The following is an 8,009-nucleotide window of genomic DNA, read 5'->3' as shown; positions in this document are numbered from 1 at the left end:
AAAAATAGCCCGCTCCTGCTTTCTTCCTCAGCGCCCCCAAGATTACCGTGCTGCCTGGCAAGGTATGCTGATGGCCTTCTTTGACTTTCAAATTGGGCGTTTTGTATACCCGAATGATAGTTTTAAAAAATGCACTTCTTCTGTCATGTAATCATGTAAAAGAGTGCTAAAGCTGTGTCAAAACTGAGCTCTGGGGGAAAAATATTATAGACTGGTATACCAAAGAAATGCTGCACTATAAGTAATCTTGCATATAATAAAGCATGATAAGCCCGTGCTATTCAGGGCTCTGTGGCTGGGGAACGTGCATGGAAATAGCTCTGTCAGTCTGAACAAAATCACTTGCTTGCATTCATCGGAGTTACTGGCTGCACAGAATGCAGAAGAATGTAATTTAACAGCTAACCTCAAAATAAATAGATGCTCTAAGTCAAGTTTCTCAAAGGAGGCCTAGAAGTGTGTTGTGGGGGGGGGTAGTCAATATGTTGTGTGTGTGGAGAGTGAATAACAGCTTTGGGGAGTCATTGGGAGGAGGGAAGGGAAAAAAGGGGGGACTCATATTCTATGGTTCTGATTCCATTTGATTTCCCTACAACTGCTATAGAAGTAGTTAAACAAGAACTACATGAAGTGCATTTACTAAGGTGAGGTCCAAATGTAACAATTACCGCATAGTCAGGGAGTGAGGGGAAATGTTGTGAGCTTCTAACACTGACGGAGCATCTCCACCCCCATCGTTCAGCCCAGACACTGAGGTCCACCTCCGAGGACCTTCTGGCGGTTCCCTCCCTGCGAGAAGTGAGGTTACAGGGAAGCAAGCAGAGGGCCTTCTTGGTAGTGGCACCTGCCCTGTGGAACGCCCTCCCATCAGATGCCAAGGAGAAGAGAAACTATATAACCTTTAGAAGACAGCTGAAGGCAGCCCTGTACGGGGAAGCTTTTTAATGTGTAATGTTTTATTACATTTTTATATTTGTTGGAAGCCGCCCAGAGTAGCTGGGATGACCCAGTCAGATGAGCGGGGTAATAATAATAATAATTCACAAAGCACATAGTTCAACTATGGAATTTGCTCTGATGAGATGTAGTGATTGCCAGCAACTTGGATGGCTTTAAAGGATGCTTAGACAAATTTGTGGAAGACAAAGCTCTCATTAGCCATTATGGCTGTATCTGTGACTGTATGCCCCCAAACACCAGATGCTGGGAATGACAAGCGGGGAGGGTGCTATTGCACCCAGGTCCTGTTTCTGAGCATCCCATAAGCATCTTTAAAAAACTTAAAATAAGCCAGCATTTTCTGAGATGCCTGCTCTGGCGCAGTCCCCATTCCCTAATTCTCTTGAGTCAGACAAAACTCGTCGTGTCTGGTCCTCAGCACCACATGCCTAGTGAGCAGTGGGAACCTAGACATTTGCCAGAATCTTGCTAAGACTCTGGATTATTTCCCCAATCCTCAAGAATGTCTTGCACTTCCTGCAAAATTCACGAGATGCCACCTACGACAGAAGAGAAGTACTTCCAGAGCATAAAGCCAGTATATTTTCTGTGTATGTTTCAGATCAATACTACACTGTAAATTCTATTTGCAATATGACATTTAAAATAAGATGTGAATCTTTGGTGCTGCTCAGCTGTGGAGTTCAAAGGGTTTCCTCTGCCCATCTGTTCATTCCGTGCAGCCAAAGGGATGGAAGCTGTTTTTCTCGATCCAGTTGGGTCCAGGGGTTTCTCCTTTTCTGCCAAGCTGCTCAGAAGGGAGCCTGTGGTATCCAATATACTTTTCTCTTCAGTATGCGAGGAAAGCTGAAGCAAGACCAGACTGATTTTGTCTCTTGCTGAAAGTCAGGAACTCATCCAAAATTAGAACCAGGGATATTCTGTACCATTCCTGTTGTGATGCAATAGTAAATTCCCATCCTATAGATCAGAGGAGGGGGCCCTGTGGTTCTTCAGATGTTATTGGACTACATCACTTGGCACCCGTAACCATTGCCCATGCCTAGCTGGGGCTGATGGGAGTTTAAGGCTGTGGTAGTAGAGAGTCGGGACGCGGGTGGCGCTGTGGGTTAAACCACAGAGCCTAGGACTTGCTGATCAGAAGGTCGGCGGTTCGAATCCCCGCGACGGGGTGAGCTCCCGTTGCTCGGTCCCTGCTCCTGCCAACCTAGCAGTTTGAAAGCACGTCAAAGTGCAAGTAGATGAATAGGTACCGCTGTGGTGGGAAGCTAAAAGGTGTTTCCGTGCGCTGCTCTGCTTCGCCAGAAGCGGCTTAGTCATGCTGGCCACATGACCCCGAAGCTGTATGCCGGCTCCCTCGGCCAATAAAGCGAGATGAGCGCCACAACCCCAGAGTCGGTCACAACTGGACCTAATGGTCAGGGGTCCCTTTACTTTTACTAGTAGAGAGTCAGGGGAGGCCCACAGACTTACAGAAAGAAAAAATACTCCTAAGTTGAAGTAAGAGTAGTGAAATTGCAGCTAAGAAGCTCAAATCATATATATGACTGACACCATTCTTGGAAATTAAACCAATGTCCATTCAAAAACTTTACCTGCAGAAATGTATAGTTATAGCTGAATAATATTTACAGTCACATGCTTCTCCAAGCTTGGGCCCACAGTCTCTTCTTCTAACTTCCAAACAACTGTATTTCCCACTATTTCCAGAGCTCAGCACTCAGCCTTCTGTATCTCAGTTAGGCCATGCCTTGCAGCTCCTATGAGAGATTTCCACTTCTACCTTCTCCTGCATCTTTGCCCTCTTTCTTTCAAGCAGAGAAGATGCACTTCAACACTCTATTGAACTTAGCAGTGTTCACAGTGAAGTCTAAAGCACATTCATCTTGCTTCACATAAAATGTAGTCTTTCCTTCACTCGATACCTCTCCCATGTGGCCAACCTTAGCCAGTCATATGAGAACTATTAGGGAACTCTCTTGAATTCAGTTACCAACCAATCCAATTTAAATGTGTAGGAATGCATTTCGATTTCAGTGAATTAAATTATCATACTTAACATACTAGCACTAGTATGCACTGGCTATAGGATTCAACTTGCTTCAGAATATAAACTGTATATTCCAGAGCTACTCTGTATCTTACTAATTCAACTTGTTATTAGATCTAACAAAAAAGAAGCTCAGCCCTGCTTCCAGATGGTCCTGCACTCTTGCTGCTTTCTGAAGACTTCAGTCTCTGGCGCTGCTGTAACAGTGGCAGTGGTAACAGATGCCCAGCGGCAGCAGAGCAAGATGGTTACTGGGGAGCTGCCCTGGCCCATCCTGACTGTTCCTTTGCAGCTCACCTAGGCACAATGCCCATGGCATATGCTTGCCTGCCTGCCTGCCTACATCACCTCACCGCTGTTCTGTCTCCACATTGCAGCAGCCATGCAAATTGCAGTATGGCAACATCTGTTCTTGCAAAAATAAAATATAGCGGGATAAAATGCAATTGAGGCCTAGAGCCTCTAGCAAGCAAAGATTCTTCTTGTCATGCTGCCTTTGAAAAATACATAGTCCTTGTCGCAGATACTAATATTGTGAAGTTTGAAATGACCGGATTTCATAAAACTGACTCCTTTTGGAAACGAAGCATTGTCCAGACTCATTAAAATATTATTCCAATTTTACTAGCAAAACTCTTCAAAAAAACAGAACATAAACATCAAATGTACACAAAAAATATCCATACAATATCTCCTGCTGTCCAGCACAGGCTCAGCATCTTAGAAAATCTAGAGACAAATGACTCTTTGTCATTATCTCTGCTTCGTAGGGTTGGGTATTGCACAACAACCTGAGAAGGAATCTAAGGAAGTAAGCAGATGGAAGTATTCATAAAATATCCCAGGATCCTTTGCCTCTGTGAGGAAAGGCTGCTGATTTTGCTTTGAACCAAGAACCGCAGGCATCTGTGGCTATGTAAACAAGGCCTCATATTTGTAATGTGCCTTGAAAAAGAGAGCTTGCATGTTGGCCTGGGAATCAGCATGCTTCTTCACCCCACTCCCTCCCTCTTCCCCCCTTGTTTTGCTGCCTGCACAGCGGCAGGTGGTTACAGCTTTCAAAATAGTCTTCAGAAAATGTGCAAATTGAGCCAGAGAGCTATAGGAACATAATTGATTTAATCAGATCACAGCATCTTTCTAAAGTTGTTTGTGGAACTCTACTCCCGGGGTAGAGAAAGGCTCCAGGGTTGCTCTAACAAACTGAAAAGGGGGATTTAGCGCTAAGGATCCCATCTGCCACCTAGTTCATTTATAAATGCAAAAATTAATTTGTGGAAAGTTTAAAGGTTTTGTTTAATTAAACTCTAAGTAGTGTTGGAAGCTACTTGGAGTTTAAGATGCAGCTTGCCAGTGTGTGTGAGCTTCCAAATTTTGATGCTAGCTCTGCCGGTGACCTGCCATATAGACCTGGGCACATCACTGTATCCCTCAGTGCTTCTGATTCATCCTTCACTTGACATTAAAGAATTACTGAGAATACTTTCATAGGCGGCACACAACAGATAAGTGATTACCAGGAGCCAAAGGGGTGGGGACTCATAATATGCTAATTACGAGAGAGAGACTGAAATTGAGCTTGGCTTTCTACATAATCTTATTTTTACATGATTGGCAGCTGAAAAGAGCACAAGGAGTTAGAAGAATTTGTCTCTGGTAATTTTTTGAATAGGTTCAAGTGGCATCAGGAAACCAGAAATAACCAGGCAAGAAAAGTAGGATGCACAATTAGGGCCACTTTATATGACATAGGAACATAATAAACATAGGCAAGTACATAGGGGCGAAATGAAACCATGGGTGTGGAATATCCCCTGACTCGATCTCGCTCCTAAGCCTGTTGACTTGGTGAGTCTACAGGGCTGGATTTAGGTTTGATAAACTACTGAAGGTAATGGGGCCCTTTATATGTCCAGCTGCCCTTTGTCAACAACATATTGTCGCTTTTTTGTGTTGAATATATGCTATCTGGTAGTTTATGGACCTATAGGTATCTAAAGCCATTTGCACATGCAGAATGTAGGCACCCTATCTACAGAAATGAGCAAACCAGTGATATTTGAGGGAGCAGGCTAGCAGGCTGTATGTAGGTTTTATTTTACAGTGGTACCCTGAGTTACATACGCTTCAGGTTACATACGCTTCAGGTTACAGACTCCACTAACCCAGAAATAGTACCTCGGGTTAAGAACTTTGCTTCAGGATGAGAACAGAAATCGCGCAGCGACGGCGCAGCAGCAGTGGGAGGCCCCATTAGCGAAAGTGGTGCTTCAGGTTAAGAACAGTTTCAGGTTAAGAACGGACCTCCGGAACGAATTAAGTACGTAACTAGAGGTACCACTGTATTTGTTTTTAATCTTATATTTTGGAAATGTACATCCAGGGTTGTTTTTTCCTTTAAATTTTTTGGGAGGCCCCATGAGAATGGAGCCCTAAGCTATAGCTTGTTTAGCTTATACGTAAATCTGGCACTGTGAATCTACCTTGCAGAGAGTAAAGTTGGCCTGCAATTTGAAATCTTTCCTTCTGCCAAACCCTTAAGGTGGGGTCTTCCTGACACCCCCTTGGGGCTGCACCAATTTCAACAGGTCTACTTTGAGTATGACTTAGCTGGGTGTCACCCAGTGGGAATAAGTAAGCAGCAAAGCATCCCAAATGTTTATTTTCAGCCCCAAAGTGGAGGTGACTTCGTACTTGGTGGCTGGCTAATTGCTTTGGGATCTGTGGGGATGAGCTACAGTATCTCAATTTAGTGGTTTTCTAGGGGTGCGGAGCAAAGAGTTTTGTGTCTGTGGGATCAATACATCTTTGCTGCCAAGGCTCGGGTCTCCGGGGGAATCACACCTGCTGAGGCAAGAACTATATACATTCATGGGGAAATAATAAAGAAACAGAAGCAAAATGAAATGGAGGTTGCATTTGAATGCTCCTATCCCAAGGCCAGCCCAGCTCCGATATCAGATATGAAAAGGTATTAAATGAGAAGTGTTCATGCCTGGAGACAGATAACAGGGAGCTGCTAATAGGATCTTAACGTGTTAGAAGAAACCCACTAGGTACTGCTCTGTGAAAAGGGGATAACCTTAGCAATGTGTTGACCTTATGTACAGAGCAAACAGCATCAAGATGCCTCCCCTTCTCTTGCCTGCCTGTCTGCAAAATAGCATTTAGCTTTGATTTCAGTTTTTAGCTTTTATATATCCTGCCAAACATCTCCAACAGGGCAGCAGAGGGTAGCTTACGATAAAGACAGACAGAAATACAATACCTGCTTAACTATGAGCATCAAACCCCGAAAACCTACAGCACATATTAGCTGTAAGCAATAGAGATTTTAAAGAAGAACAGCCAGATTAATTGGCTGCTTTATATACGTTTTATGTTCTGAACTTCTTACTCTGCCTAGAGCCTTTTGGATCAGGTGAGATTAACCCAATAATAGAAAGCTAATACATACCAGCTGATTATATGGCAGACAGCCTGCTTCCTATAGCATATGAATAATAGAATAGTTTTATACTTTAGGTGCCTTTGGCTTCAATGAGAGAGAGAGTTAAGCATAGGCTTAACAGGTTGCCGATGAATGTGTTATCTTGGCGCATTATGGGCACAAGAATGCCCTGGGCAGGATGCAGACGCACGTATAGGGTTGTCATATTTTGAACAGCAAAAAAGAGAACACATTTGTTGACTTCTACTTTTAACTATGGGTCATTATGGCAACTCTCATTTTAAATACCCCTACTATATGTAGGCTATAGAAGCTGTGATATATTGCGAATAGCAATGTTCTTAACTTTCAACAACAAAATAATAATAATAATAATAATAATAATAATAATAATAATAATTTCTTCCAGTAGCACCTTAAAGACCAACTGAGTTAGTTCTAGGTATGAGCTTTCGTGTGCATGCACACTTCTTCAGATACCTGAAGAACTGTTTAACGTGTGCATTTGGACTCTCCTTAAGGGCAGGGGGATGTTAACTCTCGCCCTCCCAGATTCCTTTTCCAAGATCTTGTAGCTGAGCCAGAATCTAGTTCAGCCGCAAGATTTATATAGTATGTAGCTAGTTTAAGATGTTGCTCTGTCGTGCTTCTTTGCTGCAGACCAGCTTAGCCAGGTGCCTTAGATTTGAGTCTAATAAAGTAGGAACATTTTATTGGATTACTGTACAGTGGTACCTTGGGTTAAGAACTTAATTCATTCTGGAGGTCTTTTCTTAACCTGAAACTGTTTTTAACCTGAGGTACCACTTTAGCTAATGGGGCCTCCCACTGCCACCACGCCACCGCCACACGATTTCTGTTCTCACCCTGAAGCAAAGTTCTTAACCCGAGGTACTATTTCTGGGTTAGCGGAGTCTGTAACCTTAAGTGTCTGTAACCTGAAGTGTCTGTAACCCGAGGTACCACTGTAAAAAAAAAAAAAAAAACCAAACGAGAAACCCCATTTTGCCAAAATTTAAAAATCCACTCGGGTAGAAATTTTTATCCTGAAAAAGAGGATGTGTATGGAGAAAAAGAGAACATCTGGCAACCAAACCTGAGAAAGAGGATGTGTCCTGAAAAAAGAGGACATATGGCAACCTTACACATAGGAAGCTGGACAAGAAGCAAATATACATAGGGTGTACTGTATTCGCATCACCACTGACCACAGCCATTGCTCTTCCACTGCTGGTGGGTCCATGGATGGGCTTCAGGGGCTCCGTAAACTGGGTGTGGAATGCAATGAAATGCAATAAAATGAAACGTATGCAAAATGTGCTTTTTCTGGGTATTGGCTTCATAGCCTTCCTCACATTCTCAAAGGGATAAACCTCCATCACAATGAACAGGAATTGTGTAAGAACATCATCCCGGTCTGCCCAAATCCTTCTGCTTTGGCTGACAGAGGGCATCCCAGACCAAATTACTTCTCTCTCCTCCCAAACCTTCCTCTTCATTGATTACTTTCTCCATATCCACAGACAGCATTGTCACCCAGCCTGTTAT

The sequence above is a fragment of the Podarcis liolepis genome (genome assembly GCF_965112155.1).
Source record: "Podarcis liolepis genome assembly, chromosome: 12".
NCBI lineage: Eukaryota > Metazoa > Chordata > Lepidosauria > Squamata > Lacertidae > Podarcis > Podarcis liolepis.
This window is presented reverse-complemented; position numbering follows the sequence as displayed.